The 14,286-nt window shown below is 36.6% G+C and overlaps 1 protein-coding gene across 4 annotated transcripts in view; it reads right to left on the reverse strand.

The window, feature by feature from the left end:
• IMMP2L (inner mitochondrial membrane peptidase subunit 2) overlaps positions 1-14,286 on the reverse strand; it is an 899,397-nt gene that overhangs the window by 569,357 nt on the left and 315,754 nt on the right. The gene's annotated exons all lie outside the window — the stretch shown is intronic.

A 14,286-nucleotide genomic window follows, 5' to 3' on the forward strand; every position in this document is an offset into this window, starting at 1 on the left:
CGCTGAGCCTGCGCGTCCGGAGCCTGTGCTCCGCGACGGGAGAGGCCGCAACAGTGAGAGGCCCGCGTACCGCAAAAAAAAAAAAATGGTGAAATAACAAACACTTCTACAACTTGGAAAATGTACACAAGTTAAAAAGTCATGTATGTTGAGCCACTAAAACTAACGAAGTTAATAAACAAATGAAAAAATAAGGAGGTTATGAAAATACTAAGGAAGTATGGGTATTAGGCTGGAGTGGTAAAAGACTATACTACTGACTTACTAAATCAACTACTGGTGTATGCTCTAAAGGTTCAGTTTAGCTATTTAGCTGTTTATTTACTACCCCAAATTATTCATTAATAGGAATTTCTAAAAGTTATTATACTATAAATATGAGACTACTGTAAGAATTTTACAAGCCTCTTTATAAAGTCTGCAATACTGACTTGATCACAATAAAATCACAACTTTTGCATTTTTCTTTGAGGTACTGTTTCTCATAGTGTGATCTTAGGATCACCTGTGATGTTCCCAGGCCCTTCTCAAGACCTAATGGACCAGAATCTCTGGAATTGAGACCCAGGACCCTAAGTGTGAAACAAAAGTTCTAAGTAAGTCTGCACTGGTTGGAGCTATTGTTTTTACCAGTGCATAAATTTTCAATAAATAGAGCTAGCACAACACAAAAATTAGCCCTCCTGGTGACATGAAATTAAGTTACATGTTATTCAAATTAAGTGAGCTTCTATTCTTGCTTATATATTTTATTAAGCTCTTATAAGATGCTTTGTCTTATGAAACAGTGAAATCACATCTAATTTTATATGGTTGTCTCTTTGGCTTAGCTGCCTATTTTCTATGATCTGAACTCAATGTTCAACTATAATGATTAAACAGTACCACTAAGTTAATCATGATTTTTACCTTTTTTGTCCTATTTTATTGTGTTTAATTTGAAAAGTTTTCTTTAATCCTTAATAGAAGTGAGGTATAAATTAATCAATAAGTGATCTCAGAGTAGTTCTAGATTGATTCGGACAATGGGAATACCATTTTAACTTCTATTCTCAGAAGTCAACAAATGGCTAATAGGAAAAGAAATTTCACGAAATAGATCCTGAATCTAATATTTAGACTAAGAATTCATGCTCACAAGTATCTATTCAAGTTCAACTAAAGAACTACATTACTATGTATAGAAAGAACAAAGGAATAATTCAGTTAGAAAATCACAATTTTCCACCTATAGTAGTAAAACATGATTCAGGCAAGCATGATCAATAGATGCTAAATCTAAGGGGAAAAGCTTTAATTACAAACAGGATATTTAAAACATCTCAAAGTATTTCCCTATAAATTACTTATTAATTTCCAAAGGAAAAAAGTAAATATGGTAGAGAAACTGAATGACTCTTGAAACAAATAATCAAAATAATGCCAACAATAATACTTTTAATTTTTATTAAAAATGAAAGAAGTCCAGAAGAACAACTTATATGCAACTAAACAATGGTTTAAGTGGCTTTCCTATTCCTATTAAAGCTTTATATTTAAAATGTCTACATGATATGTGCTTCACAGGCTTGAGACTATCAAACTTTACCACCCATGTGACTTTAGCAGTTTTATTGCATAATGATCCACATAACACTGCATATTTGTCTAGTTTAGCCTATGTCATAAAGTGCTATTCATAGAGGGGAAAGTAACAAAGCTTACTAAACACTGAAATTCTCCAAGGTATTTGCTACTTGGGTCAGGGAAAAAAAGCTAATTTAGCACTACCAGCCTGAATAACAGATTTCCATTTATATACACATGGATATATATATATATAATATATATATATAATATATATATGAATCTGAATTCCATTTATATATATTTATATATATCAAAAAAAAGAGCTAAGAGTTTTAGTTAGTCAATTAAAATATGTCAAAAGCATCCCAAAATAGTTATTTCTATTAATGCTAATGATTAATCCTTGAGAAGGATACATCATCACTAAAACATTAGTTTTATTCCAGCCAAAACTGCATAATCTGAATCTAATCATGAGAAAACACTAGATAAACACAAATTGAGAAACTTTTAACTTCCTCTATTCTTTAGAAACATCAATGTCACAAAAGATCAAGAAAAGCTAAAGAATCGTCCAAATTAAAAAAGCCTAAAGAGATGTGAAAGGTAAACGCAATGTCATCCTTGACTGAGGGGTGTGGGGGAGGACTGCTATAAGGACATTATTGGGACAACTGACAACACTGCAGTACGGACTGCAGATTAGATACAAGTATTTTCAGTGTTAAACTAGACTTGATAACTGTACTGTGGTTATGTAAGAGAAGGTTCCCAGTTCTAAGAAAGACACACTGAAAGATTAAAGGGTGAAGAGACATTGTCAAAGCAACCCACTCTCAAATGGTTCTGGTGGGGAAAAAAATACTTTATACACACACACAATATAAAGACAAAATGTTAAGATCCGGACAAAATGTTAACATTTTTTAATCTGTGTAAATGGTTTGCGAGCATGTTTTTGTACTATAGTTACAACTTTTCTATAAGTAAAACTTGTTTCAGACTTCCCTGGTGGCACAGTGGTTAAGAATCCACCTGCCAATGCAGGGGACATGGGTTCAAGCCCTGGTCCAGGAAGATCCTACATGCCACGGAGCAACTAAGCCCATGCGCCACAACTACTGAGCCTGCACTCTAGAGCCCGCGAGCCACAACTACTGAAGCCTGCGCATCTAAAGCCCGTGCTCTGCAACAAGAGAAGCCACCACGATGAGAAGCCTGCGCACCACAACAAGCAGTAGCCCCCGCTCGACGCAACTAGAGAAAGCCCACACGCAGCAATGAAGACCCAACGCAGCCAAAAATAAAATAATTTAAAAAAATTGTTTCAAAGTAAAATCTGATTTTTTTCAAATTAAAAAGAAAAAGAAAGAAAACAATTTGGCAGTAGTACTCAGTAAAGCTGAAGAAGCATACTGTCCAGACTGGGCAGTTCTACTTGTAGGTATATACCTTAAAGAAACTCTTGACAATATACACAATGAAGTATATATAAGAATGTTTCTTGTAACTCTGTTTCATATAGGAAGAATTGGAAGCAACCTAAATTGCCATCAATCATAGAATGTATACGTGAATTACAGCATAGTCATTAATGAACACTATGCATTGAATACCTCAATCAGAGCTACACATGTTAAAATGAATAATCCCAAAAGCAATGTTGAGGGGAAAAACTACTGCCAAATGTACATAATGATACCACATTTTTAAAGTACTAAAACATGAAAAATCTTAGATATTTATCAATGCAAATACATGTGTCAAAATATAAAAAGCATTACGAAAACTGAATAGCAAATTCAAAATAATAATTAACTCTGGGGAGTGACCAGTGTAACCTAGGAGGGGTACAGACAGAGCTTCAGTTGTCTCATAACACTATTTCTGTAAGAAAAGAAGCAAACAGCAAAATGCTAAAATATGAGAAAACTGGATGGTGGCTATATGGATATGTATTATTATTCTCTATCATTTGCAGTGTTTCAAAAATATTACCTATCAAATTCTTTTTTAAGACTTTAAAAGTTCTAATTAAACAAAATGAATGCTGAGCAGCTCAGTTCAATCCTCTTGGCCAAAAAGGAGGACCACAATGAAATATAATAAACCAATGTTTAATTAATTTTTACAATATGCAAACACTCTTTGCTATTGTAAACTCGTCAAAACCCACTTTCATTAACTCACACCATGTACTTCAGCCTTTTGTATTACGAATCCCAGCATATGATTATAGATGAGTCAGTCAAGTTTATTTTGTAATATACTTAATTACCCAGCGAATCTCCATTCTCTGTACTGTTTTGCCTCACATTGACTGATTGTGTTCTGCGGTTACCCTTGCAGGTGAAAATTTCATACCTGGGTTGGCTGATATTTATTAAGGTTAAAGAGGCATTGACCTTCATGGTTACAGCAGAATTCTGAGCAGCATCCGGCCTCCATTGAGACCACAGTGCCTATGGCAGTCACCATTTCTTCAGCTGCACAGTATTTTTATCAAAGTCAGCCTGTGCAGGCATCGTATGACATAAATGATAACAGAAATGTGCTGCATAGACCAGGGAGAAAAGTATGAAATGCCTTTTAAATTGTAACAAGAAAAGAAACAGTGCTCTACAGTGGAGGAAACTGGAGATCGAAAACAGAGCATCTCAGTTTTTTTCTGCCACTCATTCCTTGTGGCCTTAAGCAACCCACATCCCCTCTCTCAACCTGGGATTACTCATGCGGAGATAATGACAACGTCCTGCCAACCTCCCAGGATTGGTGCTAGGCCTGAAAGAGATGACACATGCAGAAGTGCTTTGTGAAAGATAAAGCATTCAAAAACCACAAGGTGTGATTGTCATTATTCTGATCCTTTCAGAACCAAAAAATATCCTTGCAAAATGAATACAATAAAGTTCTCAGAAACAGATAAGGAAAATTAATTTGGTAGTTTCAGCAAGCTATGGTTTGTATGTGAGTGAGTACACTGCTACAAGAAAATCTCCAAGAGAAAATAAACAGCTGCTAATGATACTTTAGTAGGGAACTTTGTTCAAAGTTGGAGTACACAAGGAAGTTGAAGGAAGGTATCTGAAGTCCTCTCTTCCAAAATTACTTATTGGTGATTGCAATTTGTGTGTAAAAATTAAAATGGACACTAGCTGAAAGGGGGTGGCAAGGTGAAGAATGCCAAGAGTTGTTGCTTTCCTTAAAGCAGTGGTTCATTAAGTTTGCTCAATGGACTCCTAGGGTCCCTGAGAACCTTCCAGGAATTCATGATGGCAAAATTATTTTCATAATAATATTAAGATGTTATTTGCCTTTTTGCCGTGTGGTGCAAAAGCACTGATGGGAGAATTGCTGGTGCCTTAGCACAAGTCAACGCCATGGCAGCAAACTGTATTAGTTGTCATTATACTCTTCACTGCCACATACTTGCATGCCTTAAAAGAAACAAACAAAGCTTGTCTCATTTAAGAATGCCCTTGATGAAGCAGTAAAAAAATCTTAATTCTGTTATATCTCAACCCTTGATTCAATTTTTTTTATTGTGTGATAAAATGGTAAATAAAAACAAAGCAATTGCTACATACTAAACTATAAGAGGTGTTTCAAGGAGCAGCACACCTGTGTGGTTTTTTTTTAGTTGCCAGCTGAACTAGCCACTTTTTTCATGCAACACCATTTTTACTTGAAGGAACAACTGACAGACAACCTACAACTTTTCAGACTTGGGTATTGGGCAGGTATTTTGCAAAAATGAGGGAGGTAAATCTTCTAGAAATTTGAAAAACTTCTAATGGCCTCTGGGAGCATAGAAGCTTCCCAGTGCAATTTTTTCTGATTAGATCTGTGGTAATATTAACAAATGGGATTTGTTTATGCTGTATAATGAAATGCATCAATATTTGGAAAATCTACGAAACTCAGTGAATTAACATTTTCTAAATGACCAACAGTTGATGTTACAGTATTATGCCTGGGTAAAGTATTTGTTCAAAGTGCACGGTAGATCAATGGATTTTAAAATAACAAAATACAAAAAATTCATTAATATGTTTATAACTAACTAATCTTTAAGAAATTACCACTTGTTGAATTTCGGTATATTACTAAAGAAGAATGTCCACAGTTATCCAATAGCGCTATGAAAATACTCCTCCCTTCTCTAATCAATCAATGAAATGGGTTGCAACCAAAGAAAAGACAAGAAAAGAAAATGATGTAGAAAGGAGTAGAGTTATGGAATGGAAAGGAAAAGAAATTATCTAATTCTATCACAATTCTTCAACAAGACCTGTGCACATTATAATACATATTGTGCCTCTTACACTTCAGTGTAATTTTGCTTCAAAAAATAGCACTCATAAATGTTGTTCTGTCCTAAGGCTAACTAGAGCCCTTTTGTCCAACTGTGGCAAGCATCCACCTTCCCTTACCCTGTAGTCCTGTGGTCCTTAGTCAGTGGTTGACAGGTATAGAAGGATAAATGTCCAGTTCATTTAACCTGGGTTGGAACAGTGGCATAATTCATACTACAGAACTTCCATGAAATTTTAAACTTCAGCTGCACTTGGACAGGCTTTGCCTGAAATTACACCCCTTCTTTCCCTTCCCAGTCCTGCCTTTCCCATTTATTACTCCCTAACTCGTTTCTCACTTTATTATTTGCAAATAAATCCTCATCTTAGCATCAGCTTCTAGGGAATCCAACATCAAACAGCTAGTTAAGAGCCATTCAGTTATTTGATCAATGCTGCTCTTTGAATTCCTGGTATATGATGATCAACTTGATTATCACAGTAACAGGAAGGTTAGGGTACAATTTCATTTTATATCAACATAATTCTAGCTAAATATAAAGTAAATGAAATGTGAAGGAAGAAATTTTAACTCTGTCAACAAAAAAAAGCAGGCAAATTTTGGTTATTATCTTTGGTTCATTTTCCAGAAAGGGCATGATCACATGTGATATTTGAGTCCACAGCATTGTAACATTCTTTTAGAAACTAGGCTACAAGGAAAAGGAAATAATAGAGCAATACTGTGATGGGACAGAAGGAACAGGACTACATAGAACCACATGAGCAAGATATGGGTCAGGATATGTGTGAAGATAATAATCAGTGGAGAGGAAATGACTGGAAAATGCCAACTTCCAAGGGTTAGTTGACTGGTGAATTGATATCCCTGATGAAACGGGAGGGGTCAGGATAAAAAAGGAATGTAATAGATGAGAGGGCAAATGAGCACACAGAAAATGTTGACATGGAAAAAAGGGAGGGGAAGGAGAGATGAGGTGAGCAACCAGCATTCAAAGGTTCCAGACATCTTTTCTCTGGCACTGGTAGCACAGAAAGCAGCACTCACCAGACACTACTGCCAGTTTCAAGGTACAAAGCCACACCACTATTTCCTTCTCAGCAGTACTCCATTTAGACCAGTGTGCATTTTCTCACACTATTCTGCATTATTCCATTAACATTGCTTCTTTATCTTCTTCCTTTTTTTCTACATTTCAGTTGCTCCCCAAATCATTATGTTAAGAGACCACAAACTTTCTGCTTCTGGTCAACATATGTTCCCAAAAATCAATAAGCAAAGAAGGAAGTGGGATATATCATACACTTTCTACCTGTTTTCTTTTAGGCTTACTGTAAGAGCCAGGGTTTTTTTTGTTGTTTGTTTGTTTTTTTTAGCACCCAAGAGGAAAAAATGCATATTAGAAACCTGTTCTGAACAAAACCATATCTACCTACAACTTCCTTTGCCAGTCTCTAAGGACAATGGTAAAAAGGAATCCCAAAGCATATATGTGTCTATGAAGTCACTGCCTAAAAAGACAAAAACTGAACAGAAACCTTCAATAAGGCTGCTCTCATAATTCTGCCTAAGTCAGGAATGAATCACTTTTAATACTGCAAGCATGTAACAGACATCTGATGATGAGTATGTATGTTTGTCAATACATATCTCTTTACATTTAAATATGTTAACAATAAAGCATTCTTATAAGCAGAATTCTAGCACATACAAGAAAAAAACATATCACATCATAGCCCATTTTAAAGTTAATCCAGATTAGTATTTATAACATTTCAAGTGAATGAATACTTTGAAAATTTCTTTCTACTATTAATCTGTTTTCTTATTAGTTGTATTTATTAGAGAGCCTAACATGACCAATTTTGGTTTCAACAGCATGTAGAGATTCCTAAACCACTTCTATTGAAATATAACCCTAGGCCACAGAAATCTATCAGAAATAATGTGAGGATTGGCTTCTTTGGGTTAACCAGGAATCCTCTCATTAAGAGATTATCTGCTGTTGAAATAGTTTCATCTTTGCACTTTATAAAAAAAACTTTATTGAAAACAAAATAATTCTCTTCTCCTGAATTTAAGAGTAAGTACTAGCCACATGATGCCAGCATATAAATTAAAGCCACAGACCTAAAAAGCTGTCAAGGTGGGAACAGGATCATTTGGGACATGTGCCAGGATATAACGTGTGTCTGGCATCAGAGTTACTTAATACAACTAAGTCTGTTTCAATCAATTTGTATCAGGAGAACATTAGGTTATCATTTTAAAAAAAAAATCAGACTCCACAAGAAGAACTTTCCTTTTATGGGGGCAGGGGGGTGGGGGGAGGCAAAAAGCAAAAAGGTCTCTATCTAGAAATATCTTCCAAAAGCCAGGCAGCATGGAGCTTCAAGCACAAGAACCGAAGTAGCTTCCTAATGATCCTGGGGACTAAATGACCAAGACCAGCACATCCCACAGGTCAGCTCTCAAGTATGTGTTGGATGTACAAAGGACTGGGGAACAAGTTGAAGTTCACAGCTGTATCCATTCCCAGAAACTGACCATATATTGAGCGAGTCCAGTGAATTTTGTATGAGACTCCTTAACTTGAGCAAGGGCAGCTTTTCTGCCCCTGAAGCTTTGTCCAAAATGCATAAACATTCTATAGTTATTTACAAAAGAAAGACTATGATTAAATATAGCCTCTGCTCTTACAGTTAGCTATCAATTTTTAAAAAGAAATTTAACAAAGGGCTTCAGCCATTTTAGGAAAGAGGCAATTTATTACATTGTAAAAAAATATGGATATATGTAAAAACAAAAGGTAAAATAATTTATACCTTTCAAAAATGACCAAGACATAACAGTAAGCATTAAAGTACAAAACAGGTAAGTCAACAAGCACTAGCAATGCCAGTTTTTCTTTTAATTACCTACTATTAATGTCACACTAAGCCCTTATTTGTCATATATCTGAAATACTAACAACTTGCCAACACACCAACAGCACACAAACCTTCAGTTCTTCTACTCAGTCACCTTTATTATAAAATAATTTCTCTCGGGCTTCCCTGGTGGCGCAGTGGTTGAGAGTCCACCTGCTGATGCAGGGGACACGGGTTCGTGCCCCGGTCCGGGAAGATCCCACATGCCGCGGAGCGGCTGGGCCCGTGAGCCATGGACGCTGAGTCTGCGCATCCGGAGCCTGTGCTCCGCAACAGGAGAGGCCACAGCAGTGAGAGGCCCGCGTACCGTAAGTAAGTAAGTAAGTAAGTAAGTAAGTAAGTAAGTAAGTAAATAAGTAAGTAAATAAATAAATAAATAAATAAATAAATAAATAAATAATAAAATAATTTCTCTCCAAATTGATGACATATATTCCAATGGAAACAAAATCAATTCTTAATAATTACATGTTTCATTCTTAAAAAAAACTACTGATTTAAGCAATGCTTAATTTCTGTTTCAAAGAAAATACTGAACATTATTTTTTAAGAATCCTTTCCCTTTTTATATTGAAGAATATAGTTGACTTACAATATTATTCATTTTATACCTAGTAGTTTGTACTTCAAATACTGCAATTATTAAAAGCATCTAAACTATGGGTTAGGATAGTGATACATATGTACCAGCTATGATTTTATCAGCTCTGGCTATGAACATTACAGTCAGGCAATCAAGGAAACCACTTTTTCTTAGAGTTGAAATCCTCCCTGGTTTCTGATAGGAAAGGTCCTGCTGAATGTGCTACACATGTTCCAAATGCTCCCGTATCACCTCACCCCAGGCCCCTCCCAGCCATCTTCCATCTTTCTAGGATAACATGTGTCATTTAAGTGCTTAATTTATCATGGGGAATGACCTCAATGAGGGATAAAATCGGATTTAATGAGGAATTTCCAGGGTGTTTGACTAAAAGAGAAAAGGAATTATTGCATATATTAAAATACTCCATGCCATTAGGGTGCACTAAGCTTTTGCATTTCAAAGGCAAATGTTTGATAAGGTTCAATTAGAAGCATTTTTTTCATTTACTATGTCTAAATATACAGGAAATGTTACATTGGAGAAATGCTCAGAAAAAGCCCAAATGTAAAGAACTGAAGATTATGTAAGCTTTGGTAAAAATCTCTGTGTTACATTTTCTCAGCTCTTAGATGTAATTCCAAAAAGCACCCTGGATAGTGTAGGATGGCTAGCGTATGGTTTATTTTGAGTTTTATGAAACAGGGATTTGCATGTTTTAATAAATTTCTAACCATAACCACAGAAGATCTCTTTAGATTTCACCAAATAGAAACCAAACGATAATGAGCTGATGAAGTAACAAGGTCTTTATTTGTCATGATGGCATAGAAAAGAGAAAGGTGTGCTGAGGGCATTGTTTTAATGATGAAAGTGGGGTACCTGGTGCTCAGTATTCTTCAACACTGGATCATTCTACAACCAATTTAATATACGTGAAGGATAGTTTCTTGTAAATAATTCACTTCTTCACTTCACAAGTACCTACTGAGGTCTGATATCAACTCAAACATTAGCAAGGTCCTCCATACTCTAGATCACATAGGGATCTGAGGAATAAAGAGACTGAAAAGCAAAGAAATGCAGAAGAAAGATCAACGAGATCAAATACTTATTTTACCCTTATTTTTAAAATAGTTTTGATGACACTATTAATATATTATAAAAGTGTTGTATAATTTCAAGAAACCTTAAACTTCATAGCTTATCTTGAAAGAAAATGAATGTGGGACAATGCTAGCTCTGTTTTACAGGAAACTTCAGGCTGAGGTAGAGTTACGTTTACTCATTCATTTCTTCATTCTTTTCTTTTTTCAGTAAGTAATTGCTGTGCACCACTCAGATGCCAAGCTCTGTGTCAAGCCCTAAAGATATTATAATGCTATGATACCCTTTCCTCAGTTTAGTGAGTGGGTGCCGGGGGGAGAGAGAGAGAGAGAGAGGCAGTAATCAAACACATTACCAACTATGCAATTACAAAATAAGGTACAATCTAAAGAAAGGAAATGCAGACCTAGGAATATCTGGAACAAAGGAAACTGACTTGGGCTTGGGGTTACTGAGGAAGGGGGACAAAGAAAGTTTTATTTGGAAAAGAAATGCTTGAGTTGGGAGTAAAGAATGGGCAGATGTTGGGCTTCCCTGGTGGCGCAGTGGTTGAGAGTCCGCCTGTCAATGCAGGGGACACGGGTTCGTGCCCCGGTCCAGGAAGATCCCACATGCCGCGGAGCGGCTGGGCCCGTGAGCCATGGCCGCTGAGCCTGCGAGTCCTGAGACTGTGCTCCGCAACAGGAGAGGCCACAACAGTGAGAGGCCCGCGTACCGCAAGAAACAAACAAACAAACAAAAACAACAAAAAAAGAATGGGCAGATGTTAACAGGGGGCAGGCGAGATCCGACAAAAGCAACAGAATCCCTATGATGGGCAGGGATTGGAGGAAGGGAAAAACGAGCGATCACCAAGGAACAAAAATTAACAGTCAACGAAGCTGGAATATAGACAGCTAAGTAAGCAAAGGAATCTGAAAAAGACTTTCACCTCAGGTGACATAGGGACTAACTCTTGAGGAGACCTTCAATGGTCATACAAGTAGACTCAGTAACAAAACAGTTTTAATGCACTGCTGGTAAGGGAAATCTCCAAGTAAGGAAAATCAATCTCTCTCTCACTCTCTCTCAGATCATGCTACTTGTTTTTGTAAAGCAAAGGTTTATAAAAATACAAATATCAGGATAGTGTTTACATCTCAGCAGGAAGACATAATGATAATAAAGATAATGAAGAGGCACCCACAGGGAGATGCAGTGAGTTTTAAGTTGGGGGGCAGATTCGTGGTTGTTCAGTTTTTTGTTTGGTTTGGTTTTTTGGTGTTTTTGTTTGTTTGTTTTACAACTTACAGGTTTTTTTGCATACATTATTTTATTTCAAATGTTACATGAAAATGGGGAGGGTGAGGCTAGAGAGGCAGGCAGATAACAGACGTTATGGGGACATTTAGGCTACCTTAATAACTATGGTCTTCATCTTAAAATAAGTGAAGATAATGAAGGCTATTCACATGATAGTAAACTTGAATTTTCAAAAGATCACTTTGGATCAAGTGGGACAGAAGGTTACATGAAGCTGAGTAGATGAAGAGACACAGGTTAATCAATGCCTGTAGTCGTCCTGGACTCAGATAATGTCACTGGAGATGGACGGCAGTGGATGAACATAAGATCAATAGGTCTTTGTGGTGGAAGCAATATGAGGAATGAGGTAGCAAGAGGTTTCAAGGATAAATTTGAGACATGGCTCTCACACAACTGGATGTGTTGTGGTTGTTCTTCACTAAGATAGAAAACACTGGCAGAGAACCTGGTCCAGTCTGCAATGATGCTGAGTTTGAGGTGCCTTTGAGATATACAGGTGGAGATGTCAGGCAGATAATTAGATGCAGATGTCTGGAGCTCAGATGAGGAATTCGGCACAGCAATCAGATAGGATAGCAGAATGGCAAAAATGCCATTTTTTAAGATAATATATCTAGCCTAAAACAGTACTTAAGAAACGTAAAGTAAGAAAAAGTTATGAAATATATACAGATTTTAGATCGCTTACGTTCAACTCACAGTAATATTCTATTGCGTTTGTTATTCCTTTGGTTTTAAAATAGTGAAAGAATTAAGGTACAAGACATTAGCGTTAACCAATAAACATATTCTCCTTAACCAGTTTATCAGATTAGCCAACTAGTAATATATTGGAGTTTGGAAGGAATAAAGAAAGAATATATTTAAATTTTGCACCCAAGCAACAAAGAATTTCAAGTCACCTTAAGGGACAAAAACATTCTCAAGACAACACTTGGGACCACAAGGCAGAACTTAAGAGGAGTTAGTTTAACAAAGAATGCAACTGGAATCTTCTATAATAATAAATATCATAATAAAGGAGTTAATAGTTTTGGACGGTGACATACAAAAGGAATTATACTAGTCACAAACAAAACATATGCTCACTTCCAGCAGCCCTTTAATAAAATATTTAGGTTACATTGCTATTTCAAGGATCACACTGTCCCTGAAAGAATCACATTCGTACACATCCAAAAACCCATAGGTTAGTATGTCTTATGTTTTACTTTAGTTTAAAACAGTAATCTGGAAAAAGACTTTGGGTTTTCATTTTGCAAGAAAATAACACACAAAGCAAATGAGGAAATTAACTCCACCCTGCCTTTTTAAAGATAATATGGTAGGTAAATAAAAATTTTGATAGAGATTTTCTTAAACACTTTAATAAACAATACAAGATTTCCTTAAAAGAAAAACAGCTAAATAAGTGGTGTATGGGTGTACATGCAAAACCCAAGGAAAAATATTTATAAAACTAAAACCAAGAATTGTTCACAAGTCCTACAGCAATCAAATTACTTGGTCTGTCTACCTTTCCAAGTATTTAAAAACTGTCATCTAACATAACACAAAGCTGTCTCCATTTTTCAAATGGTTAAGGTAAATTATTCTGATATTTACACCATCACATATTTCCTACTACTATAAACAATGCATGAAAGCTTAGCAAACTTCACTTCATGCCTGGAAATGAAAATCGTCAAATGGCAAACCCCATCTTGCATAACTTTAGCCTTTACTCTAACTACCACACAGGTTTTCTTTGGTTCTTCCAAAAAGGCCAGTTCGTTCCCTCCTTAGGGTACAGTCCTCCTTCAGTATCTGTGGGGGGATTGGTTCCAGGACCACTCATGGACACCGAAATCCGCAAATCTCCGGTCCGTTATATAAAATGACATGGTACAGTCGGCCTTCCTTATCCCCAGATACAAAATCTGTGGATACAGAGGGCTAACTACATGTACATAGCCTTTCTCCCAAATCTTGATGGAGCTAAATAACTCTTCAGCATCCATCAGATCTCTGCTCAGTTTTACTTCCCCAATGAAGCCTTCCCTGCTTGCTCATTCTCAGGTGGGTTGCTGCCTCTCTCATAACACACTGTTCTTTTCCTCACACCAGTTGTCAACTTAGTGTTTCTTTGTTTAATCTGTCTTCCCCAACACAGGATAAGTGTCATAAGGGAAATATATCCATTTCATCTGCCAAGAGCAACACATATGTTAGGGGCTTAGTAAATATTTATTAACTGAAAATGAATGAATCAACGATGACTGAGTAAATGAGCAAAATAAAGTAAGTCAGAGAATCATGAATAAATACTACTATAATGCTCATTAAAACAATTTTTAAGGGCTTCCCTGGTGGTGCAGTGGTTGAGAGTCCGCCTGCCGACGCAGGGGACACGGGTTCGTGCCCCGGTCCGGGAAGATCCCACAGGCCGCGGAGCGGCTGGGCCCATGAGCCATGGCCGCTGAGCCTGCGCGTCCG

The sequence above is a fragment of the Monodon monoceros genome, unplaced genomic scaffold (genome assembly GCF_005190385.1).
Source record: "Monodon monoceros isolate NGI ecotype Baffin Bay Population unplaced genomic scaffold, NGI_Narwhal_1 Super_Scaffold_2, whole genome shotgun sequence".
Taxonomy (NCBI): Eukaryota; Metazoa; Chordata; class Mammalia; order Artiodactyla; family Monodontidae; genus Monodon; species Monodon monoceros.